This window comes from Phyllobates terribilis, unplaced genomic scaffold (genome assembly GCF_046119375.1).
Source record: "Phyllobates terribilis strain yellow unplaced genomic scaffold, ASM4611937v1 Scaffold_2__4_contigs__length_985480577, whole genome shotgun sequence".
In the NCBI taxonomy this organism is placed as follows: Eukaryota; Metazoa; Chordata; class Amphibia; order Anura; family Dendrobatidae; genus Phyllobates; species Phyllobates terribilis.
The window spans coordinates 218,749,204-218,763,026 of NW_027362762.1; the positions used below are offsets into that span (position 1 = coordinate 218,749,204).

General features: G+C 47.0%; 1 long non-coding RNA gene across 1 annotated transcript in view; it reads left to right on the top strand.

Moving 5' to 3' along the window:
* LOC141204063 (uncharacterized) overlaps positions 1-13,823 on the top strand; it is a 64,230-nt gene that overhangs the window by 943 nt on the left and 49,464 nt on the right. The gene's annotated exons all lie outside the window — the stretch shown is intronic.

The window sequence follows — 13,823 nt, forward strand, 5'->3', positions numbered from 1 at the left end:
TTGGCAGGCCGCACAGCGTCACCTCGAGTATTTAAAAACCGGGCGCCATCTTGGACACAGTCGCTCCGGATCAGACAGTGTAGGGACAGCACTGCTGATTTAGGGAGAGATATATCCTGCAAAATAGCTAGTGTAGGGTCTGTAAAGGCTGCCAGATCAAACAAACAGTCCTTCTCAGGACTAATATCCATCCCAGGTATATCAGGCAGGCAGGCAGGCTGTATAGGAGACGCAGTGGTTATACCAGCAAACGCTGCATTACAGTCCTGTGCGCTGCTCCTGTTGCTGAAATTGCTGGACTTAGCTCCAGGTTCCGGGGGCCAGGAAAAATCCTTTTTTTTTTCTAAATCCTCTTTTTTTTTTCCTCCTTCACAATGTACAAATACCCATCTTATTAACCTTTTGGTGCCCCCCCCCCCAAAAAAAAGTGTGCCTCTGATTTTTCAGACACAAATATATCTGTTGAAAATAGTCTGGTGTAGGCCAGAGAAATAGAAGTGTGGTTTTGCAGTTCTATGGGCCATTTGTATCTAAAAAAACAGTTGTGTCGCTCACTGTTCAGCCGCAAATATATATATATTTTAAAAAGCCTGGTATACACCAGTAAATTCTTACTGTGGTTTTGATGTTCCACGGTAAAACATCTCTATTATCCTGTTTTTGGCATTTTTTGCTGTATAAAAATAATAAGTGTCTCCCTGATTTTTCAGACACAAATATATCTGTTGAAAATAGTCTGGTGTAGGCCAGAGAGACAGAAGTGTGCTTTTGCTGTTCCATGGTAAAAAATCTCTATTATCCTGCTTTTTGCATTTTTTGCTGTAAAAAAAAAAAAAAATAGTGTCTCCCTGATTTTTCAGACACAAATATATCTGTTGAAAATAGTCTGGTGTAGGCCCGAGAAATACAAGTGTGGTTTTGCAGTTCCACGGTACAAACCTCTGTATTATCCACTTTTGGGCCATTTGTATCTAAAAAAAAACAGTTTGAGTGTGTCGCTCACTGTTCAGCCGCAAATATATATATATTTTAAAAAGCCTGGTATACACCAGTAAATTATTACTGTGGTTTTGATGTTCCACGGTAAAACATCTCTATTATCCTGTTTTTGGCATTTTTTGCTGTATAAAAATAATAAGTGTCTCCCTGATTTTTCAGAGACAGATATATCTGTTGAAAATAGTCTGGTGTAGGACAGAGAGACAGAAGTGTGCTTTTGCTGTTCCACGGTAAAAAATCTCTATTATCCTGCTTTTTGTATTTTTTGCTGTAAAAAAAAAAAAAAATTGTCTCCCTGATTTTTCAGACACAAATATATCTGTTGAAAATAGTCTGGTGTAGGCCCGAGAAATACAAGTGTGGTTTTGCAGTTCCACGGTACAAACCTCTGTATTATCCACTTTTGGGCCATTTGTATCTAAAAAAAACAGTTTGAGTGTGTCGCTCACTGTTCAGCCGCAAATATATATATATTTTAAAAAGCCTGGTATACACCAGTAAATTATTACTGTGGTTTTGATGTTCCACGGTAAAACATCTCTATTATCCTGCTTTTGGCATTTTTTGCTGTATAAAAATAATAATAGTGTCTCCCTGATTTTTCAGACACAAATATATCTGTTGAAAATAGTCTGGTGTAGGCCAGAGAGACAGAAGTGTGCTTTTGCTGTTCCACAGTAAAAAATCTCTATTATCCTGCTTTTTGTATTTTTTGCTGTAAAAAAAAAAAAAATAGTGTCTCCCTGATTTTTCAGACACAAATATATCTGTTGAAAATAGTCTGGTGTAGGCCCGAGAAATACAAGTGTGGTTTTGCAGTTCCACGGTACAAACCTCTGTATTATCCACTTTTGGGCCATTTGTATCTAAAAAAACAGTTTGAGTGTGTCGCTCACTGTTCAGCCGCAAATATATATATATTTTAAAAAGTCTGGTATACACCAGTAAATTATTACTGTGGTTTTGATGTTCCACGGTAAAACATCTCTATTATCCTGTTTTTGGCATTTTTTGCTGTATAAAAATAATAATAGTGTCTCCCTGATTTTTCAGACACAAATATATCTGTTGAAAATATTCTGGTGTAGGCCAGAGAGACAGAAGTGTGCTTTTGCTGTTCCACGGTAAAAAATCTCTATTATCCTGCTTTTTGTATTTTTTGCTGTAAAAAAAAAAAAAAATTGTCTCCCTGATTTTTCAGACACAAATATATCTGTTGAAAATAGTCTGGTGTAGGCCCGAGAAATACAAGTGTGGTTTTGCAGTTCCACGGTACAAACCTCTGTATTATCCACTTTTGGGCCATTTGTATCTAAAAAAAACAGTTTGAGTGTGTCGCTCACTGTTCAGCCGCAAATATATATATATTTTAAAAAGCCTGGTATACACCAGTAAATTATTACTGTGGTTTTGATGTTCCACGGTAAAACATCTCTATTATCCTGTTTTTGGCATTTTTTGCTGTATAAAAATAATAATAGTGTCTCCCTGATTTTTCAGACACAAATATATCTGTTGAAAATAGTCTGGTGTAGGCCAGAGAGACAGAAGTGTGCTTTTGCTGTTCCACAGTAAAAAATCTCTATTATCCTGCTTTTTGTATTTTTTGCTGTAAAAAAAAAAAAAATAGTGTCTCCCTGATTTTTCAGACACAAATATATCTGTTGAAAATAGTCTGGTGTAGACCCGAGAAATACAAGTGTGGTTTTGCAGTTCCACGGTACAAACCTCTGTATTATCCACTTTTGGGCCATTTGTATCTAAAAAAAACAGTTTGAGTGTGTCGCTCACTGTTCAGCCGCAAATATATATATATTTTAAAAAACCTGGTATACACCAGTAAATTATAACTGTGGTTTTGATATTCCACGGTAAAAAATCTCTATTATTCAGGTTTTGGTCGTTTTTTCCGTAAAGAAAAACAGTAGTGTCTCCTGACTGTTGTGACACAAAAATATATCTGTTGAAAATAGTCTTGTGTAGGCCCGACATCCCAGTGTGGTTTCGCAGTTCCACGGGTCAAATCACTGTACTATCCAGTTTTGGGCCTTTGGTATCTAAAAAAAAAGCAGTTTGAGTGTGTCGCTCACTGTTCAGCCACAAATATCTCTATTTAAAAAAGTGTGGTATACCCCAGTAAACAATAACTGTGGTTTTCCTCTTCCACGGTTCTAATCTACTCTTTATTACCCTTTTTCCATTGATAGTGCAAGTGTAAGCTATTTTACTTAATTTACAATGGGCAAGGCGCGTGGCAAGGGACGTGGAAGTGGACGTTCTGGTGATGGTTCGTGCAGAGGACGGGGCCGTGGCCAAGGTGAAAATGTGCCACAACCAACAGCCACATCTTCTCGCTCCCTCTTCTTGACCGAATTACTAGGGAAGCACAGAACAACACCAGTATTGAGAACTGATCAGTGTGAACAGGTTATTAATTGAATAGCAGACAATACTTCCAGTTACCTGGGCACCACCACCTCCGGTCTGGCTTCCACACGGTCAACTCTTAGTAGCCGTGAGTCTCGACCGCATACTCCTCCTCACCCTGATGCTCCTTCCTCCCACCATGCCGAGTGTCGTCAGACAGCAAGTGATCCCACACTTGGACACTCTGAAGAGCTGTTCACTGGTCCATTTCCATATTTGGGCCCCTCGCCTGATACGCTTGAAGTGGTGGAAGAGGAGATCCCATGTTGCGATGCCCAAATATTTGAACAGCCACGGCCACAGGAAGTCGACGTTGGCAATCTGTCACAAGAGGTGGACGATGACGAGACACAATTGCCAGGAAGTGAGGAGGAGGATCGTGGTGCGCAAGTGGAAGAGGAGGAGGTGGTGGATGATCTAGTAACTGACCCAACGTGGAAGGAGGACATGCAGAGTGAGGCCAGCAGCACACAGGGGGAGGGAGGCAGAGTACCCCAACAGGCAGGAAGAAGCAGTGTGGTGGCCGCAGACAGAAGGCAGGCAACCGTTCCCCGTAACACCAACACGAGGGACGTTGCCAGTACAAGCGGTAGGTCTTCCAGAGTCTGGAATTTTTTTAAAGACTCTGCTGATAACCCCAAAAAGGCCATATGTTCCACCTGCCATGCCAGCATCAGCAGGGGTGACAAAACTACCAGCCTGACCACCACCAGCATGATCAGGCACATGGCAGCAAAGCACCCGACTTTGTGGGGCGAAACCCAGGGTTCACGACCAGTGTCAGCGGGTGTCACCACTGCTTCTTCCACTGTTGTGCGTTCAATAGAACACCCTGTTGTGTGTGCAAGGCAATCCCCTGTCCATACTGCATGTAAAGATGCCCCCTCCTCTCAGTCTTCACTTGTTATGGCAGTTTCTCAAGAAACAGCATCAACGTCCACGTCCACGTCCCACCGCAGCGTTCAATTGTCCATATCCCAGACCTTTGAACGAAAGCGGAAATTCGCAGCTAACGGCCCACAGGCCACAGTCCTAAATTCGCACATTTAACGACTGCTTGCATTGGAAATGCTGCCTTTTAGGCTTGTGGAGACAGAATCCTTCCGCAATCTTATGGTGGTGGCCGTCCCTCGGTACTCGGTCCCCAACCGACACTATTTTGCCCGGTGTGCCATCCCCGCACTACACAAGCACGTGTCCCAAAGCATCTGCCGTGCCCTCAACAACGCAGTTACTGGGAGAGTCCACCTGACAACGGACACGTGGACAAGTGCTTGTGGCCAGGGATGGTACATCTCTCTGACGGCACACTGGGTAAACATAGTGGAAGCCGGGACCCAGTCGGACCTTGGGACGGAACACATCCTCCCCACACCGAGGATTGCGGGCCCTATGTCAGTCAGAGTTGCCCCCACAGTGTACAGCTCCTGCGCATCCTCCTCCTCCTCCTCCTCCTCATGTTCAGCCTCCATCTCAGATATCACCACATCAGTTACAAGCTGGAAGCATTGCAGTACTGCCTCCGCCAAGCGGCAACAGGCTGTGCTGAAACTCATAAGCTTAGGTGATAAACCTCACACTGCTTGTGAGTTGTGGACAGCTATGAAAGAGCAGGCCGATCTGTGGCTGAGACCGCTGAACCTACATCCCGGCATGGTCGTGTGTGACAATGGCCGTAACCTGGTGGCGGCTCTGAGGCGAGGTGAGATCACACACGTACCATGCTTGGCTCATGTGCTTAACCTCGTGGTTCAGCGGTTTCTTAAATCGTACCCCGAGTTGCCAGATCTGCTCGTGAAAGTACACTGCCTGTCAGCTCATTTTCGCAAGTCGGCTACAGCTTCCGCCGCCCTTGCTGTGTTGCAGCAGCGTTTGCAGCTTCCGGCACACCGACTGGTGTGTGATGTCCCCACACGTTGGAACTCTACCCTCCACATGTTGCAAAGGATTTGTGAGCAGAAGAGAGCAGTTGTGGAGTACCAGCTGCAACAAGGCCGTCGATATTCAGGTCAGACTCCACACATAAGACCTCAGGAGTGGACCTGGATGTCTGACATATGTACCATCCTGACAAACTTTGAGGAGGCCACCAAGATGGTGAGTGGTGATGACGCCATCATTAGTGTCAGCATCCCACTTGTCTGTCTTTTGCAACGCTCTCTGCAGAGAATTAAAGAGGAGGCATTGCAGCCAGAGTATGATGAGATGGATCAAGAAGCCGTAGCGGGCGATTACACACAGCCCAGCCTCATCTCATCCCAACGTGCATTGGGGGGCAATGAGGGAGAGGAGGAGGAGGAGGAGGAGGAAGAACAGGAGCTGCTATCATGCGTTGTAGACGGTAGTACCTGTACAAGTGTCATACCGTCGGTTCAGCGTGGGTGGCCTGAGGACAGGGGAGAGGAGGAAGAGGAGGAGGAGGAGGAGAGCATGGTCAGTCGTCATCTTGGTGAGGACACGGAAATCTTGCCCGTTACCAGTCTGGCACGCATGGCTGACTTTATGTTACGCTGCCTTAACCGTGACCCTCGCATTGTCAAAATGTTGGGTGACAGTCATTACTGGTTGGTGACACTTGTAGACCCCCGCTACAAGGAGAACTTTCACTCTCTTATTCCTGAGGTGGAGAGGTCTACAAAAATGGGGCAATACCAGAAGGCCCTTGCTGCAGAACTCTTAAAAAAATTTCCATCTGAACACGCTAGCGGCAGAGGTCACAGTTCGTTGCCCAACCAAGGTGTACAGGCGAGAGAGATGCAACTCCAATCCAGCAGAGGCAGGGGAACACTGTCAACGTTCTGGGACAGTTTTCTGACACCCGCCCAGCTTACAGGCCCTGAGGCGCGGGGTACTCTCACAAGGAGTGGAAAGTTTCAAAAGATGATGAGGGAGTACCTTGCCGATCGTACCAGCGTCCTTCGTGATTCCTCTGTGCCTTTTAATTATTGGGTATCCAAGCTGGACACTTGGAATGAACTCGCTCTGTACGCCTTGGAGGTCCTGGCCTGCCCTGCCGCTAGCGTGTTATCGGAGCGTGTTTTTAGTGCCGCTGGGGGAATTATAACTGATAAGCGCACTCGCCTGTCAACTGATAATGCTGACAAGCTGACCCTTATCAAAATGAACAAGGGCTGGATTGGGCCAGACTTCTCATCACCACCAAATGACAGCAGAGTAACATAAAGTCAAATCCACTGTGTTATTTCGGGATGTGTATTCACTTGCACCGCTTCACACCCACACATGGGTATGCACTTCCTCGTTTCGGCTGTTTACTCTTCTTCTCCTTATCCTCAGCCTCCACCACCACTATACCACCAGGGTGCCAGCATTGCTAGTTCCTCCGTCCTAATTTTTGGCAGCTTTTGCTGGGAAAGCATAAGCAAATACCATGGGACACCCACTCACCAATAATGGGACTTATGTTTGTAATATGCTGTACTGCATGGCTCTTGTAAGGGGCATTGCAAGTTGCTCCGTCCTAATTTTTGGCAGCTTTTGCTGGGAAAGCATAAGCAAATACTATGGGAGACGCACTCCCCAATAATGGGACTTATGTTTGTAATATGCTGTACTGCATGGCTCTTGTAAGGGGCATTGCAAGTTGCTCCGTCCTAATTTTTGTCAGCTTTTGCTGGGAAAGCATAAGCAAATACTATGGGAGACCCACTCCCCAATAATGGGACTTATGTTTGTAATATGCTGTACTTCATGGCTCTTGTAAGGGGCATTACAAGTTGCTCCGTCCTAATTTTTGGCAGCTTTTGCTTGCAAGGTATAAGCAAATACTATGGGACACCCACTCCCCAATAATGGGACTTATGTTTGTAATATGCTGTACTGCATGTGACGCGCCCCCTGGGCCGTGTGTACACGTGTGTGGGATACCCGGTGCCGGGTCTCTGGGGTCTGTAGTCTCCGTGGCGGTGACCCGGTCCCGTGGCTCAGGCTGGTCAAACCAGTGGCAATCTTTCTTAGGTTTTGAGGTTAATTGTCCGACTGTGCCACCCGTGGATTGCGGTCAGGGAGTACCACCGCTGCGAGGCAGACCGCTGAGGCTGGTGTTGTGTGCACAGCATAAAAAGGGATAACTCCCCTTGGGAGGAGTCTAGCCTCAGGGCAGTGAGTGTGGATGATGGGGGTGATGGTGCACGAGCGCAGCAGGAATGACTCAGAGTCTTTGCAGTGCAGTTCAGGGTCTTTACTGATGATTATAAGGTAGACCCTCCCGGGAGTACTGGCTAGCATAAGAGGCCTGGTCAGTCTGTGAGCAAGCAGGAGTTCCCCTGGCCAGGTGGAGTTGTAGGCCTCCCCGTCTGTCTGCACTCTTCCTGGCTACCTTGCTGTAAGCGGGTAGAAGTAGCCCACGTCCCTGAGTGTACCGTGTAGTGCTCACCCGAATGGCTGGTGACTTGGGGCCTTCTGTTAGCCTCCGCTCCACGACGGCGGTGCTGGTCCCTTCCTTGTGACTGAGCTTCCGGGCTTCTATGGCCAGAGGACCTGAAATCCCCTGCCGGATGGTTTCTGCTGCTGGATATATAAGTCTTCACAGCTTCGGACTCCTGTGTCCGGTTCCTATTGTCTTCTGCCAGGGCGAGCTCTGCTCAGCTTCCAGCCTCTGGTCTTTAGCTCCTAGCTCCTACAGAGCTCCTTGCTGTTACTTTCCCTTGCTCTCACTCTGACTCTGACTGTTCTCTGTTCTCTGACTCACTCAACTCCACCCCAGATCCAGTTTATAAGGGCAGAATTCTCCCCTCCCAGGACTGGGGCAGGAGGATGTTGCATGTTTAAGGGATCCTGACCAGGAAACCTCCCACTTGCTCTCCGACATAATCTCTATTACTGTGGTGACCAGACCCCTGGGGTGCCATACATGGCTCTTGTAAGGGGCATTGCAGTACCTCATAATTTTTGGAAAGCATTCCATTCACTGCTTAGGCCAACAGTGCACAGGAGACCCAGTTGCTATAAATGGAAAAAAAGGTTTAGTTAACGCCCTCTGACCTCCATGTCATTTCCAAGGGGCATTGGAGTGCCTCGAAATTTTTGTTAGGCATTGCACTCACTGTATGCCCTATAACTGTGTAGCCGAACCGCTCCTTTTGTTACAGAAACATATCCTACAAGACATATTTGGTTGACTGGCCTGATATTGATGTGAATGGTCCCTGTTCCTCCTGCTCTTTCTCCTTTGCCACTACCTCATCCATCATTTATCACCTGAAGCTTTGTTTTAACGGGAGTCATAGAACTTGGATAGTAGCAGGAAAACATCCAGCAATCCTCGGAGGAGGTAGGATATGCGCCAAAACGCTGACCTCCTCAGGCCTAGCCGTTACTACATACATGCGCTTGCATTACAACAAAACAAAGCAGATGCTAACTTCTATCATCCTCATCATGCTCCTCACCTTGGCACTCTCAACTCCCCTGATGGAGAAGCCAGGACCCACCGGAGGAGTCTGATAGTCCGGTGGGCTCGGCCAATGCTGCCCTAAAGCAGGCCAGGCTAAGAAAAGTGTGGGAAAGGTTACCGGTACAAATAGGGGTGGCTGGGGACCGAGTATGGACACCCGGCCACCCCCTGGAGGCTGGGGAGCAAGCGGGGACACCCGGCCACCAGGCGGCTGGGGACTGAGTATGGATACCAGGCCGCCGACACAGCCATGGCGTGGTGGCCAGATTCCGCCTCCACATGCCTAAAAGGCCCAATTTAAAGTGCAAGCAAGCAAGCAGTATGGTATTGCAGCCTGGGGGTGGGTGGGTGGCAGGCTGCATACTTGCGCTTGCATTGCAAGGAATGGGAGAGGTACAATTGAACACTGCCCTGGGACAAGGACTTGAATGGGGATAGTTGCAAGTCTGCAACGACAGGTGCAAGGTGGGAGGCATCTTCGCATGTACCATGAACAGGGGTTTGGCATGCACACACTACAGCGTAATAGGCTCTCCTTCCCACTAAATGCACTGGGGAGGGCACAGGTAATGTTTTGGTATACGCGCTTAATCTTATGTATAAGGCACACCAGGACAAATATGGGCGGCTGGGGACTAAGTATGGATACCTCGCTGCCGAAGCAGCCATGAGGTAGTGGCCAGCTTCGGCCTCCTCTAAACTAAAAGGCCCCATTTCAAGTGCAAGCTAGCAGTATGAATTGCAGTCTGGGGGTGGGTGGGTGGCAGGCTGCACACTTACACTTGCATTAAAAGAAAACATAGCAGATGCTAACTTCTGTCATCATCATCATGCTCCTCACCTTGGCACTCTCAACTCCACCGATAGAGAACTCAGGGCCCACCGGAGGAGTCTGGTTCTCTGGTGGGCTCGTCCAATGCTGCCTAAAGCAGGCCGGGCTAAGAAAAGTGTGTGGGGGGATGTTCCAAGGAGAAATGGGGGCCGCTGGGGACCGTTTATGGACACACGACTGCGCCCAGGCGGCTGGGGACCGTGTGGACACTCGGCCGCGGGGCGGCTGGGGACTGAGTATGGACACCCGGCCGCCGGGCGGCTGGGGACTGAGTATGGATTCCAGGCCGCCAACACAGCCATGACGTGGTGGCCAGATTCCGCCTCCACATGCCTAAAAGGCCCAATTTCAAGTTCAAGCAAGCAAGCAGTATGGTATTGCAGCCTGGGGGTGGGTGGGTGGCAGGCTGCATACTTGCGCTTGTATTGCAAGGAATGGGGGAGGTACAATTGAACACTGCCCTGGGACTAGAACTTGCATGGGGATAGTTGCAAGTCTGCATCTTCTGATGCGGCAAGGATCACTTATGATGGGCACACTTTTAGACAGTGACCTGGGAGTCAGAGATGCTTCCAGGGGTCTTCCCCATGCTGTTCCCATGTCTTTTCAGCACTTTATGCATGTGTCACACAGCACATGGCCAGATAAGGTTGTAAAATGTTAAAATGACATTTCCCGGTGAATGCATTTGTCATAGTTGAAAGCAATACAAAAGTGCAAAAACGCATAAAAAATGCTACTTGTGAACATAGCCGAAGGTGTGGAGGAGTATTTTTGTTTTTGGTCATTTATTTTAACTTATACACAAGTCTTTTCCCTGGAAAGGATGTTCCTTAACATATTTCACAGGAAAAAAGTTTCACTTTCGTTTTATTGTGAGCCTGTAAAAGTGGCTTAATACCTCTGACCACGTTGTTGACAGCAGTGACCTGGGGGTCAGAAATGCTTCCTGGGGCGATCCCCATGCTGTCCCCATGTCATTTGAGCACTGTCACTATCGTTTTGGGCACTTGTTAGGCTTTTAAAAGACTGCCGGGGGTGCCACCGCAAAAATGCTCGAGTCTCCCATAGACTAACATTGGGCTCGTTGCTCGGGTCGAGCACCCGAGTATCACGGCAAGCTCGGCCCGAGCTTCGAGCACCCGAGCATTTTAGTGCTCGCTCAACACTACTTAACAATTCACTGTGTACCATAGCATAAAGATATACTGTAGTTTAACAGTAACTAACCCCTAATCCTAGCAAGTTTGCCAGCAGACAGCAGCAAGGCGCGGCGGACCAATGCGGTGGTGTCATTGTGCCGAGGCATGCACAAGACGTCAGAGTCCCAGCGCAATGACATCATCACTTTGCTCTGCCCCAGGGACTTGTCCAGTGCATCAACCTGCCATGATACAAGGGGAAAGTAATCCAGCTCACCCTCATCTGATGTCCTTGTAGTTCAAAGCACAGGAGACGTCTTTGCCTTAATGCAGTAGCATCAATGCAGAAATAGGATACTCCGGAGTATCCATTTTCTGCATTGATCACCCTGCCATCCTGTAGGTCCTAGATGTAAAGCGCCTTGTAACCTAGAGAATGAAGAGAGGTAGTGCAGAGAGACCATGTCTTTTTGCTCTACTATAAACAGGGGTGGATTAAGAGTAGCAAGGGCCCCGGGCAGTTTAGAAGGTGCGGGCCCCCCCCCCCCCACCTGATTTATCACGTGACATGTCACATGATCCCCTGTGATAGATCATGTGATAGTTCACAGGAAATTAATTTGGCACAATATTAATTGTGCTGCCCCATCTGAGAGCAGCACAATATAGGGGCAGATACCCTGATTCCAGCGATGTGTCACTTTTTCAGCTGCTTGTTGTCATTTTGAGAAAATCACCGTTTTATCTGCTGCAGATCCAGCAGCTCTCTGAATGCAGCGCTCTGTATAGCCCCGCCCACACCACTGATTGGCAGCTTTCTGCCCATGCTCAGTGTACACAGAAATCTACTGATCAGTGATGGGGGTGGGGTCCTACAGTACTTACTAGTCATCTAGTGATAATTACCTTCTGACAAATCAATGATTTTATCAAAACAACACTAAGCAGCCCAGTAAGTGACACATTACTGGAATCAGTGCCTTTAACCCTACATTATGCTGCTCTCAGATTAGGTGGCAAAAACCTGATGACAGATTCCCTTTAAGCTGTAAAGACAAAAAAGTTTGTATTAAAAAAAATACAAGCCATTTGTGAAATTAACTTTTTTTCATTGTTAATTCACATTAGACTGTATCTTCAACACTTTTGTCAGCAGGTCTTATTACAGACTCTGAATAGGGCAGCTCTCTCCCTCTCCCTCAGCAGAAAGTCACAGCATGGTTAAAAAAAGGGATCTTTTATGATTTTCTCATAATAAATAAAAAAAGGACATGCAAGTCCTCCAAACTATTTTCCGTTTCTGTATAGGGGAGGTCCTAAATCTTTCTTGTTCTTTAGTTGATCACATGTCAAAAAGGCAAAGCATTTACTATGAACTCGCCTAAAAAAATATACACTTGGAGAGTAATATCATCATCTGCATGTAAATATTCCTTGACTCTAAGGGCTCGCTCACACTGTCGTATAACACGGCCGAATGCTATGTGATGTTTTATCGGATAGGACTCGGCCCTATGTTATACTATGGGACAGTGCAGATCTGCGATTATTGGCATGAGCAAAATAATCTCATTCGATATTCGGACCATGTGCACCCATACAAGTCTACGGGTGCACGTAAAACATTGGACTGCACTCGGATGTCATCCAAGTGCAGTCCGATGAACACTCACAGAGACTATGGAGAAGATGGAGAAATTAAGTTCTCCATCTTCTCCATATCTGTGCTGCGAGAGAATCGGATCACACTCAGTTGAAGCTCTGACAGAGTTTGAGCCGAGTGTCATTAGCATAATTGGCCCTATTCTCTTGCATGAGAGAATATATGGCTTAGTGAGTGGACCCTAAAACTGAATAGTAGTGATGGACAGGCACCTCACAAGCGGGATCCATGTAGCTCTCAGATGTCATGTAGGTAGGGCTTCATTCCATGGGGTAGGGCTTAATTTCAAGGTATATAAAAAAATGGACTTCAAATAAAAATTAAATGAACACAAAAATCACTAATTTAATTATTTTTTTCGTATTTATGTTTGTAACCCTTTAAAAACCCTTTGAGGACCAAGGCACATATATGTCCCATAGTTTTAAACTGGAAAAAAATTTGATTGAATAAAATTTAAGGTCCTCGAAGGTTTAAGTAGGTCATAAATTCATATGAATACTTGCTCATACAATTGCACATGCCAAAATATGAAGAAGAACAGAATCAAAAATATGACATTAAGTGGAGCACTTACAAGTATTCAAGGTGAAAGAGACCAGCAAAGGCATCGTCTCGAATGACAGCAAATGAGTTAGACTTCAGCAAGCTGAAAATGAAGACAGCAGGTTAGAAGCGAACCAGACTTTATGGTGCTCAGAATTAGTCAAGCAGAATTTATTGACTGCTGTTGCAAAGCACTGAGACTCCCGCAGTGTATAGATGGCGCCGTGCTGCCTCCCGCTGTGTATAGATGGCGCCGTGCGGCCTCCCGCTGTGTATAGATGGCACCGTATAGATGGCTACGTGTGGCCTCCTGCTGAGTATACGTGTATAGATGGCTACGTGCGGCCTCCTGCTGAGTATAGATGCCGCACGGCGCTCCCCCCAGAGACAGCAGGAGGCCGCACAGCGCCATCTATACTCAGCGGGAGACCGCACATAGCCATCTATACACAGCAGGAGGCCACACGGCGACATCTATACTCAGCGGGGGGCCGCACGTAGCCATCTATACACAGCGGGGGGCGCACGTAGCCATCTATACACAGCGGGGGGCCGCACGGCGCCGTCTATACACAGCGGGGGGCCGCACGTAGCCATCTATACACAGCGGGAGGCCGCACGGCGCCCCCCCCAGAGACATCAGGAGGCCGCACTGCGCCAACTATACTCAGCAGGAGGCCGCATGCAGTCATACACACACACAAACATATACAGACACGCATAAACACATTTGAAACACAAAAATACATACAAACAGACATCACACAATGACATCTGCCCACACAAACAGACAGACAT